General features: G+C 39.4%; 1 long non-coding RNA gene across 2 annotated transcripts in view; it reads right to left on the reverse strand.

Annotated features, from left to right (window-relative positions):
- Window positions 1-813: 813 nt before the first annotated feature.
- The window catches only part of LOC132220765 (uncharacterized), a 70020-nt gene continuing 58199 nt past the window's right edge, over window positions 814-12634 (reverse strand). For both annotated transcript variants that reach the window (XR_009449861.1, XR_009449860.1), the window contains 2 exons: window positions 2496-2565; window positions 814-1131 (listed from right to left, as the gene is read on the reverse strand). This is a non-coding gene — a long non-coding RNA (uncharacterized LOC132220765). The remainder of the gene's footprint in view (window positions 1132-2495; window positions 2566-12634) is intronic.

Genomic DNA, 12634 nt, shown 5'->3' on the forward strand with positions numbered 1-12634 from the left:
TATTTTACTAAAAATGTTACCTATTCGTTTCAGGGCTGAAATCTATCTAACCTTTAAAGAATAGCTAGTTATATGTCATTTAAGTGATTCTAGCCATAGTAAAAAAGATTGGAGCTCCTGGTTCCTTTTACAAAGACAGCACAACTTTAATACCAAAATTTTTTAAAGGAGGTACCTAATCTCACTTATATACACATTTAGGAGTTGAGTCAGTATATATAAAGTCAAATATCTGGCTTCAACACTCAGTATTTATGTCACCTCGGCCAAGTTACATAATTTATTGGTGTTAACTTATTTATAAAATAGCAGTAATATTATCTCTTTCCTAGGGCTGTTATGAATATTAAATCAGATAATGCCTCTACAGAACTTGGCACAGAGGCTGGCATATAATAAGTCCTTAGTAAAGGCACAGTGGTTAGAGAATAGTGAAGGGAAAGACTTAAGGCAAAATAAGCTGGCACTGGGGAAGCCATGATGGATTTTTAGTAGTTATCAGTAAGTAGCTATTAGGGGCTTTCATTTAAATAGTAGCATTCCATATTGTTTTTTCAGACTGTAAATAAACAGTTCAGGTTGTTGTAAACACCAAAACAAGTGAACAAACAAAACAAATGTTTAAAAATTTTAATTCTAGCCTTGGCTGGTGTGGTGCAGTTGGTTGGATCATCATCTCATGCACTGAAGGGTCCCGGCTTTGATTCCTGGTGAAGGCACACAGCCAGGTGGTGGGTCCCAAAAGGTAACCGATCAATGTTTCTCTTCTCTTCTCTCTCTCTCTCTCTCTCTCTCTCTCTCTCTCTCTCTCTCTCTCATCAATTAAAAACCATATCCTTGGGTGGGATTTAAAAAAAAAAGAATCTTCTTAAAGCAAAACAAAATTTTGATTCTATGAGAAAATGCTTAGAAATTCTAACAAAGGGAAGCATTATCATCTGAGAGGCATTAGTCCCGACTGTTCTTGAACCTGCATGGTGGCCAAGGGCTTCTCTGCCAGTGTGTGCTCTATTTTGTACATTGACTGTTCTTGAGCAGTAAGCAATTGGACCTTGGGGACAGCTGGCATTCTGTGGCTAAGCAGAGTTCCAGGTCCATAAAAGGAAGCATCGGTGCTTTCTATTTCCCATCCTGCATTAACACAGATGCTGAGATCAGACATTGCCAACACTTCAAAAACATCTTCATTCTGATGCATCCATGGCTTATCTGTATGCAGTAGATGGATGACTCAGTGTTTCAGAAAAACTTACCTTTCCCGGGAGAGCCATATAAATATCTAGTTATGACACAAAAACTCATGGCAGTTTAACTTGTGGAGCAGGTGGGCTATGGACCCCCGAAGCCTCACTTTGAATTCAGGGAAGAACCATCAGCAGCCCAGATGCAGAAGCGGAGCAGGGGACCCGGGTGGTTCTGATTTCACATTCATCTTCATCTACAGACTTGATGTAACAAGTGATGATGGGTCGCCATAATTCTCTCAGTTGCTGGCCCTTTATTAAGCCCATGAGTAGGACAATTACAGTATCACATCTGGAATATCAGTAAGATTTCCATGAAACATTGAAAAATCCCAGAGGCAACAGAAATGGGAATGCCCTTTGAGCAGTTTCCCAGTTAATGACTGCTGCATACAGAGTGCCCCAAAACTTAGTGTTTTTTAAAAAAACACTTTATTATTATATCTCATGATTTTGTGGGTCAGGAATTCAGGCAGAGCTCAGGTGGGCAATTCTACTGTACAATGTGATGCTGCGTGGGGTCTTTCACTATTGTTCTTCCTGGGTTGCTGGGTCTAAGATGTCTTTACTCACATATATCCTCCTCCTACTCTATGAAGCCTCAGGGCCTCTCCACAGTCTCTCAGGCAGGGTAGTTTGATTTCTTGTGGGGCATTCCAGGGCTTCAATCAACCAACGTAGAAGCTGCCAGTTTCTTAAAGGCTGTCCCAGACGAGGGGAGAGTGTCATTTCTCGTTACTCTGTGGCTCAAAGTGCACACAGGCCAGCCCAGATTCATAAGAAGGAGAGCTGGACTCCACCTCTTGGTGGGTGGAAGGAGCGTCAAAGAATTTCAACCCACACAATTAGGGACAATTATTTGGATGGCACTGACCACACAGCACTGAAAGGCAGCACTTTCTAGAGCTGAGAACACAGACTCTAGAATAGGACTGCCCAGCAGAAAGTGGCAAAGGGACTTGGAGAAGTTCTGAACCTCCCAAGCCTTCGTTCTCTCTTTGGTAAAGGGATAAACATGTTCTCTACTATACTTCTTGTTGGGAAAATGAAATAAGATTTCCCAACAAGATTGTCACCAAGCACCCTCAGTGCTCTGAGCACACTGCAGGCAAAGCTCCTTGTGGCACATTTCAGGCGTGGCTTTGCTTTGAAGGCTCAGGTTTTATCTGAGAAAATCAAGTGAATTATGCATTATATTTAATAATAGATGCGTGTTTGTTTTAATACAAAATAGCATTTTAAATGTCTTACCAGCAGGAACAATAAAGTGATGCCCCTTATTCTTTGATCGTGTATACCCGTGTCACATCTCCGATGATCTCTGTTTGAGAAACAACATTATACGAAAGAAAGCACATTATAAACTATAGTGGGCAATGATAACTCATATTATGAGATTCACATATCAAATACTGAAAGTATCACATTGGTCTTACCTCCATGTGGTGAATCTAAGAATTTTTAAAGGGTTAGGCAAAACAGAACTCTACAAAAATACAGGATTCCTGTATTTTCCCTTTTTTTAATACAGTCTGACCTGTTTTTCCAACTGTGGTGCAGTAGGTTTTTTCAGTTTGACTGATTGTCAGGGAGGTTTATTCTCAAGGAGAAATATGTAAAGAGGAATGAAAGCCAGTGTTATGTGATGTGGAGATACTGGGGTCTCTAGAGCTCCCATAATCCTCATCAACTTCTTAACCATCATTCTTTGTGATGGCCAATTGATGTTTTCTCACTCTTCTTTAAAAATTTCTGTAGCTTCAAAAAGCACCAGTTTCCCTATCCCAATCACCACTCTCTCTTTAGAAATCCCTGCACCATCATTTTAAAATCAATACTAGAGGCCCAATGCACAAAATTCATGCAAGAGTAGGCCTTCCTTCCCCCAGCTATTGGCACCGGCTTCCCTCCGGCACCTGGGACCCAGGCTTCCCTCTGGCTGCCGGCACCCAGGACCTGGGCTTCCCGGGGCTACCTGTCGCAGCCCGCTGGTCAGTGGCCTGGGCCTCCCTCTGTGGGGTGATCATGGGGCAATGGCCGGGCCCCTGACCAATCACATCACACCTGCCTTGGCTGGCCTGGTGCCAGTGGGTGTCATAGTGTGGTCCCGGATGGTCATTCTGCTGTTCGGCCATTAGGTCAATTTGCATATTATGCTTTTATTAGATAGGATGACCAATACTCACAAGGGCACCAAGAAAAGAGGATCTGAGTTCCCTAGGACATCCTGGACAATGGCCAAAAACTAGGTGATTAGGAAAGTTGGAAGCCCTTCTAGAGATTTGGGAAGACCTGTGTTGTGTTGCTCTCACTCAATTCTTGAGTGGCCTTCGATCTACTCAGCTTATCAGCCAGGCGCAGACTTCATCGGGGGCCCCAGAAATCATTTCGTAACTAACACCACTGGAGGAATCTCCCATCTTCTTACAACTTATTTTTATCTCACTTATTTCTACTGGAGAGTGTCAGAGGACTTGCAAAACAGTCCCTTCTCAAAAAATCCTTCAGGAAAATAACGCTTCCCCTGCCTGACAACTATACAAATGCATGGTAATATTGTCTTTAGAAAAATATTGTTTTAACATATAAATGGTGGAGATAAGTCACAACCATTGTATCTTTGAGAAAATTGCTGTCTAAGTTTGGTAAATAGATGAGCCAGATAATATTCTCAAATTTGTAGTCAGGATTTAAATGGCTGAAAAATGGAAGTCTAATGAAGATCTGTTATTGTAGGAAAGGAGGAGCCTGGGTAGTGCACAGAATTGCTAACGAGACGGTGTCAAAACAGGCATTCATGGGGCTGATTGAGAATCTGCAGAATAAAGCCAGCAGACACAGGCCTTTGTGGGTTCATGTGATTAAACAGCTATAGGGGAATGGGATCTGGTATAAGAAGCAAAGACTGCTTAAGACGGGAAAATGAGTAGCTTAAAGAAGGAATTAAAAAATATTCTTGCCAAATAATCCTTTGGTTACTTTTCAAAACAAGAAAAACATTGCATGTTTTTATTCATGCCATGTGAGAAATTAAATTCCAATTTTTTTGCCTTCTGCTCTCTAAGAAATTATCAGTTTGCCTTTGCTTCTTTTGGTGAAAGGTACAAATCCCGAAAAAGCTATGAAATCCATGCTGATCCAAACTCTGTTCTCAAACAAAAGAAACTCATCTACTCTTTGTCCTCCACTAACCTGACCAGTACTCTATTTTTACTTCTCAGCCCTGAAAGGACTTTGGCTCTTAATTTGAATTTTCCTCACCTTGTACATGTCCTGAGGAAACTTGGAGATGTCTGCATTTGGTTCACTAGTCACAGTACAATTCTTGCCAACCGGTGACCCCTCTTAGCTTCACCTCAAATTCCCATTATGCACACATCAAATTGTTTCGAGGGGTATGACACTTTGGACGTGATTGGAAGGCCAAGTGAAAAATATTTAGTGATGTCACATGACAAGGCCACTTGGACAAAAGGACTTTGTCCATGTGACTTCACACAGTGGGAAATCATGAACTTTCTCTCACCCTGCAGGTGGCCTTGTGCCAGAGTACACTTAGAAGCTTCCTTCTGGCATGAGTCTGGAAATCTTTTCAGTTCTGATATCTGGAGCTTTAATACTAAAATACAAATGAACACTGGGAAGAACTTAATTATTTTTCATAGATTAAAACTATATAAACCCCTAAGGCTTGTTCAAGAACACTACTTTCTTAGAGGCTAAAAATTTCATTTGTTACTAACATTTTATGTGTTTATGCAGTATTTGCCTCATATGGGAATGATATAAAAAATAAAGGCATAATAGAGCAATAGAGCAATAAGAATGGGGGGGAAACAAGAGAGTAGAATTAAATTCATTGTTCATTTAAGTGAGTGTTGTTCTTCCAGAGACACTCACTTATGCAAATGTTCTTCTTTCAGAAAACAACTGTTTCCTTTAAAAATGTATTTCTGAAGCTCCCACCGAATGCTCTGAACTGAACTGTGTGTTACAGAGAATATAGGGGACTGATACAATACAGAGCCTACTTTCAAATAAATTAGTCCTATAGAAAGAGGCAGTGTAATAAAATAAAGAATTGGAAACCTACAGTAAAATCCAGCACATGTCTGACATTTTATATACTTTATCTCTTATCATCACAACTATCTTACAAAGAAGATATGATCCTTCCCGATTTGTAAGGAAGGACAAAGTGGTCCAGGAAGGTGACGGAACAGGCCTGGGGTCAGTGAACTAGCAGGTTGCTCAAACCATAATTCACATCCAGGTGTTTCCATTTTTACAGAACCAAGTTATTTCACTATGCCTACCCCCTCCTGTAGCTAGTGTACCACTTTGTTCCTTAGAACAAGTCCCTCAGTCATTCTATATATTGGTTTCCTACTCTATACAATGAAGAGGTTTCTTCCCTGGAATGGATGTTCATTCTATTGTCTTTAACCCATGAAGCAAAGACCAATACGATGGGATGTCTAGGTGGGGTCACCAGCCTCCACACTCAGGAACAGGGCCAGCAGAGCGCTGGGCGTTCAATGGGAGATGCACTGTCCAGAGCAGCTGGTATTGAGGGTAAGTAGGAATTGGATGGGCAGAGGAAGCGGCGGGTCTTCCAGACTGAAGAGGGGCCAGAGCAGGAGCACAGAGCCAGGACAGGCAGGCCTGCTGCCATCGTTTCTATTTACTAAGTGCTAAGTGCTAAGTGCTAAGTGCTAAGTGATGGACAGAGCTGGAAAGCAAGCCAGCTGTGCCTGGTGTCAAAGTCCGTGCACTGTCACAGCAGCACTCTGCCTCCTGAACATATCTGAATCAGTCTTTTTATTTGTCAAGAAACAGATTCCCCCCCCCCTATTTTATGTATTCTGTTCCAGAGCATGGAAAGCTACCCAACTCATATTTCACTCTCCAAAACTATGTAGCACAGGCTGCGGAGACAGGCTCCCCTCTCTGGGCCTCGGTGCCTTCTCTGCAAAATACAGACAATGCTACATCTCACTTGTCACTGTTGTAAGAATTACATGAGAAAATGCAGTGTCTGGAACATGGTATAAGCTTTTAAAATGATTGCAACTGGCCGAAACCGGTCTGGCTCAGTGGATAGAGCGTCGGCCTGAGGACTGAGAGGTCCCAGGTTCGATTCCGGTCAAGGGCATGTACCTGGGTTGCGGGCATATCCCCAGTAGGAGATGTGCAGGAGGCAGCTGCTCGATGATTCTCTCTCATCGATGTTTCTAACTCTCTATCTCTCTCCCTTCCTCTCTGTAAAAAATCAATAAAATATATTTTAAAAAAAATGATTGCAACTGCCATTATTATTTTCAATAATAAAACATAACAGAGATAGGGTAAAAAGATAAGAATTAATATATTTTTAAAATTTTAAATAAGTTAACAGCCAAGTGAATTAAAAGTATAAAAAGAATAACAACCAAGTAGTATCTATCAGTTTGATTTAATATTAGAAAATGTATTGTCATCCATCACATCATATTGACAGATCAATAGATAGAGAGCAGGCTGACAGTTGTCAGAAGATGGGGGTTGGGGGATGCAGGTTTTGAGTAAAAAAGAGAAAAAACTCATGGACATAGACAACAGTGTGGTGATTGTGGGGGGAAGCAGAGGGGAGGGGAGGAGGGCTTAAGGGGATAATTGGTGATAGAAAAAACTGAATGGCTGTAAAAATTTTATTGTCATATTATATTGTTAGATCAAATAAGAAAAACTGTATGATCATTCAATTTTGAAAGGCACTGATAAAGTATTACAATCATTTCTAGTGGGGATTAATATTTTTGTTATCTATGAATAGAAGAATAAATTCATAAAACGCATTAAAGCATATTTTTCACGGGCAGCTTATATAATTATTTATTGCAAAAATACCATTAGAGACATTCCCATTAGCATTGGGAACAAAACAAGGATGTCTGCTATTCTCCCTATTGTTTAATATTATTTTAGAAATTTTGGTTACAGCAGAAAACAGAAATAGGAAGTGTGATTACTGGAAAAGAGGAAACAAAGTTATCATTATTTGCAGATGATAGGATCACATACCTAGAAAAACCCTGGAGAATCAGCTAAAAAACAATTAGAAGTGAGTTCAGCAAGATAAATGAATAATAAGTATCCATGGATTTCAAACATCCCAGCCACAACCAGAAAATATAATGAGGACAAAAATCTCTTTCACAGGAGTAACAGAAATCTCAAACACCAAGAAATACAAGCTTAATAAGAAATGTGTCAGACCTCGTGAAAAATGCCTCAGAATTATACCAAGAAACATAAAATAAGGCTTAAATAAATGGAAAGACATACAGTGTGTCTGTGTGGAATATTACAAGTATATCAATTTTACCCAATTTAATTTTTAGGTTTAATGCAATCCAATATTCTCTCAATGGGATTTTTCTTTGGAAGTTTTGCTGGAAGAATAAATACATGAGAATAATAAAAATGTTTTGAAAGGAAAGCTAATGCGGAGGAGTGAACTTGTTCTATCAGATAGAAGATATACTGTAAAGCTACAGCAAAGGGTGGTGCTGGCACAAATATCCTATATAATAAAAGGCTAATATGCAAATCAACCAAACAGCAGAACGACCAGTCGCCATGACCTGTACTGACCACCAGAGGGCAGACGCTCAATGCAGGAGCTGCCCCCTGGTGGTCAGCGCACTCCTACAGAGGGAGCACTACTCAGCCAGAAGCTGGGCTCACAGCTGGCGAGCGCAGCGGCAGTGGCAGGAACCTCTCCCACCTCTGCAGCAGTGCTAAGGAGCAGTGAGCCAAGTGGTAAGGAGCAGTGAGCAGGCAGACAGTAAGGAGCAAGGGGTCCCGGACTGCGAGAGGTATATCTGACTGCCAGCTTAGGCCAACTTTCCCTGGGTAGCCAGACATCCCTCAAGGGGTCCCGGACTGCAAGAGGGCACAGGGTGGGCTGAGGGACCCATTCCCCCACTGCCAGTGTACAAATTTCGTGCACCGGCCTCTAGTGAATTAATAAAAGAGAATAGTCCTAAAAAAGAAAGCCCTCTATTTATGTGCAATAGCTTGAGATATGATAAAGGTAACATCACAAAACAAAGGAAAAGATGGATTACTGGATAAATGGAATATAGAAAATATCAAGTTAGGTCCTTACCTTATCCCATATGTCCCACACAAGCATTAATTTCAGTGATGTTTAAATAATACAATGTATGTAAGCACAGAAAACAACACAGTTATTAGGAGAATATAAGGTGGCTCTCAGGAGAAGAACCCTTTGAGCAAGGAAAAGACCAATAGATGGGGTGAGATAAAGTTTCAAACTCTGAATATTAAAATTCTCACCTCTTAAACTAAAAAGAAAATACCATGAAAAACATTAAAATGACAAACTTTTAAAAATGTTTGCCACTGATAACAGGCAAAGAGTTGGTAACACTTCTTTTCAAAGTTTTCATAGATCTGTATAAAAAACACTAACATTTCTATAGAAAAAAAGTATAAAAAGACAAAGGTAATTTATGGAGAATTACAAATGGTCAGTAAAGATAGGGGACATCCAGCTTATCAATCTCATAAATCTAAACATCACCTTTATGTATTTCATTTTCAACTCAGGGCTAGAGAAGGTCAGATAGTGGATACTGTCAGGTAAGCCTGAGGGGAGTGTCCATATCACCTAGGGAAGGATTTGCAGTATGTTCAGGAGCCTAAAAACCTCTGATCATTTGACCAGAGTTTCTTCTTCTAGAATTCTGTCATTAGAAGTGAAAAGGAAATATAGACAATGTGGTTTTTATTTTGCACAGAGATGCTCTTTACATTCTATTTATAATAACAAATACTGGAAAGAAATTATATGAAAAAAAATGCATTGGTAGACTATGGTACATTGATGCTTCTGAAAAATTTTAATTTTGAAGAACTTTTCATAATAGGGTAAATGTTCATAATATAATTTTTAAGTAAAAGTGTAGAATTCAAAACAGCATGCTAGAGAAATTATCTCTCGATTTTATGGTATGATATTTTAGTTGGAATCTTTATTTGCATTTTAATAGCATTATCTAATCAGAAGCATTGCTTCCACAATCTAAAAAATAGCGTAAATGGGTCTATGTGTGTTTAAGATGCAATATGTGGAGTCAGTCAATATGCTCTTCAAAGAATCAATCCAACTTTGAAAACCAGACCTGGACTTTATTGGTGCCTCAGGATGTTGTTTGTGTTGTTTTAAAATATTCACCCTTCTCTCTCTTTCCAAGCTTGTTCTGTTTTTTCCAAGAAACACGGTCAAATATGCAGCCCATTATATTTATTACCTCCTCTATTTTTTTTCTTTAAGACAAAGAAATATTTTAAAGTTGGCTTTTATCTTTACAAATTTATTAAAATATTTTAAGACTTCACTTTGCTAAAAATGAAAGGATGTTAGTGACAGAACCATACTCTGTTGCCTAGTAGCAGAAATCTTAACAACCCTATCAAAGATAAGATTTCTAAAGAAACCCATACCTAAGTTAAAGTGGTATTTTCAAGTGGTGAAGGAGTTAAAAGTCTACGGGGAAAGCTGAAGAGGAGAATCAGGTAGCGACTTGGAATGAAGAGGAAGTGTTGACTAGATGTTCACCTGGGCAGGTCACATGATGAGCTAACACTGGGATAATACTCACTGGAACATCTTGAAAACACATTTTGTTAACTTTTAATCCTTTGTAAATTTCTACAATAAATATAAAAATTCAAATGATACAGAAAAATTCAGGAAAAAATAACCACCAATAATTCAACAATCTGTTTTAATAGATTTACTTCTGATTTCTATTCTCTCTCTACATCCTCTCCTCCACATGGACAGCTGGCCCTAGAATTAATCTACAGTGAAGTGTGACAGTTGTCAAGCCCTACACATGCAGATGGAGCTTTTATTTCCTCTTTCTTACATATGAAACAAAAATTTATTTAACAAATATTTATTGAATACCCACTAGATGCTGGACAGAGTTCTGGGCATAAAAGAGTAAACAGAAAAGACCGAAATCCCTGCCCTCTTGGAGCTCACATTCCTATGATGGAAGAGGGGTGGGGAAGTAAGCAAATTACTCAGTATGTTAGAGATTGCTATGTGCTATGGACAAAAATAAGGCAGGGAAGGAAGAGAGATTGGTTGCTGGGGCAGGGCTGCAACTTCAACTGGGTGGTCAGAGAAGGCCTCACTCAGTAACATTTGTGCAAAGATACTAGAGGGTCAAAAAATTCCTATTAAAAAAAGAGCCTACGGGCGCCAAGATGTGTTAGTGAATGTTTACACACAGTTAGATGTACCTGTGTGAAATTCTGGATGTGAGATCATAACGTCCCAGCAATGAGAGAGGACTGGAGAGGGGAGGGAGCAGCAACGTACAAATGGATGATATTCCAATTGGCATCAAAATTTTCAAAAATAACAGGGAACGCCAAAAGAAAATGGAGCAATGTCTTTGATGTCTGAGAAAAGTATTTTCAGTCTAGAATACACTCCTCAACCAAATGATCAACCCAATAATAAAATATATTCAAATATACCCGTGCATTGAAAATCTATCTCCCACACACCCTTCTTAGGAAGTTACTTGAAGATGTACTTCTCAGCAAACTGAGGGTATAAATTAAGAAAGCGTACTAATGGAAAAATAAGTTTAGGTATATTCAATAGAGGAAATAAAAATAAGAATTCTATTAGGGTTCTCCAGAGAAACAGAATCAATAGGATATATCTTGAAATTAACTTAGTATGAGGTATTGGCTCATGCAGTTATAGAGGCTGAGAAATCCCACGATCTGTTGTCTGCAAGCTGGAGACCCAGGAACACCAGGGGTGTAGTCTGAGAAGGAGAAAGTAGACTTGCCATATGAAGCCATCAGACAGAAGGAGGGCGAATCCAACCTTACCCTTTAGTTCTAGTCAGACTCTCAATGGATTGGATAATGCCCACCCACATTGGGGAGGGCCATCTGCTTTACTAGTACTCAATGCACCGATTCAAATGCTAATCTCTTCCAGAAACACCACCCTACAGCACAACCAGAAATAGCGTTTAAATCAGATGTCTGGATATCCCAGGGGCTAGTCAAGTTGACACATAAATGTAATCATCATGTAAACATAGGGAAAAGGAGTGACAAGAGGTAAATTATAGGCATATTTTCGCAGAGAGCCAGCTACTAATCTAATGCTAATGTTGATCAAGCAAGAAATAACGGTATAAACTGAGAGATGATGGTCACATCTCCACCTCCAATGTTAATAATCTCATCAATGGAAACTGTAGAGCAATGTTGATCCTCCAACTGGCTGTCAACAGGGAAGGGTTAGGTGAAGAAGGAGGACACAGGATAGGGATAAAGCAGAAATTCTGGAGTCATATCAGGCCTAGATGATGTTAAGTAGAACTGAGAGAATTTCCTGAACTAAGGAGAGTACTTATAAAACCCCTTTATAGAGAGTATAGAAAGGAAAATATGATTGAGGGGAACTTCTCTGCCAGCCCACCATGCTGATGTAAATGTAGAAAAGATAAAACACACTGCCGGGCTGGTGTGGCACAGTGGTTGAGCATTAACCCATGAACCAAGAGGTCACCAGTTCGATTCCTGGTCAGGGCACATTCCTAGGTTTCAGGTTTGATCCCCATTAGGGGGTGCACAGCAGGCAGCTCATTGATGATTTGCTCATCATTCATGTTTTTATTTCTCTCTCCCTCTCCCTTCCTTCTGAAATCAATAAAAACATACATTTAAAAATATACTTAAAAAAAGATAAAAACACATAGATTATTTTTGCTTATAGTTGAAATCTACATAATTCTATGAAAGCTAATTTATCAACATTCTATTCATTCATTCATGATTTTTTGTGTGACTGCTATATATCAGGCACTACTGAACTGATTGGGCAATAAAGATAAAAAAGATTCTCTCCCAATAAAGACAAAAGACATTATTGTAGGGACTCACAGGCAGAATCTGGTAAGGGGAGATAGGCATGTAATGATTCAGTTTGATAAAAGCATTGTAGGTGCTGGGACAGAAATATGGTCAGAGTCCAAAGTGGACACAAGGGAAGGAGTGGTTCCTTCTGTTTGTGGGAAGATAAGTTTAGGAATTGCCTGATAAACGGAGTGAGAATGGTGCTGCCTTGAAAAAGAATTCACCTTCATCAATTTGAAAATTATAATTATTCTCTTGTGAGTCAAGCCTAAGGAAGCAACCTTAAAGAAAAAAGAATTAAACAAACAAAAAAAAACCCCAACCAGCCAAACAAACAAAAACCTTTTTTGGTGAATTAGCTTTGAAAATACCCTATAGTATTCATCTCCAAATCAATCCCAAATACTGAATAATTCTTGAGT

The sequence above is a fragment of the Myotis daubentonii genome, chromosome 18 (assembly GCF_963259705.1).
Source record: "Myotis daubentonii chromosome 18, mMyoDau2.1, whole genome shotgun sequence".
Lineage (NCBI taxonomy): Eukaryota > Metazoa > Chordata > Mammalia > Chiroptera > Vespertilionidae > Myotis > Myotis daubentonii.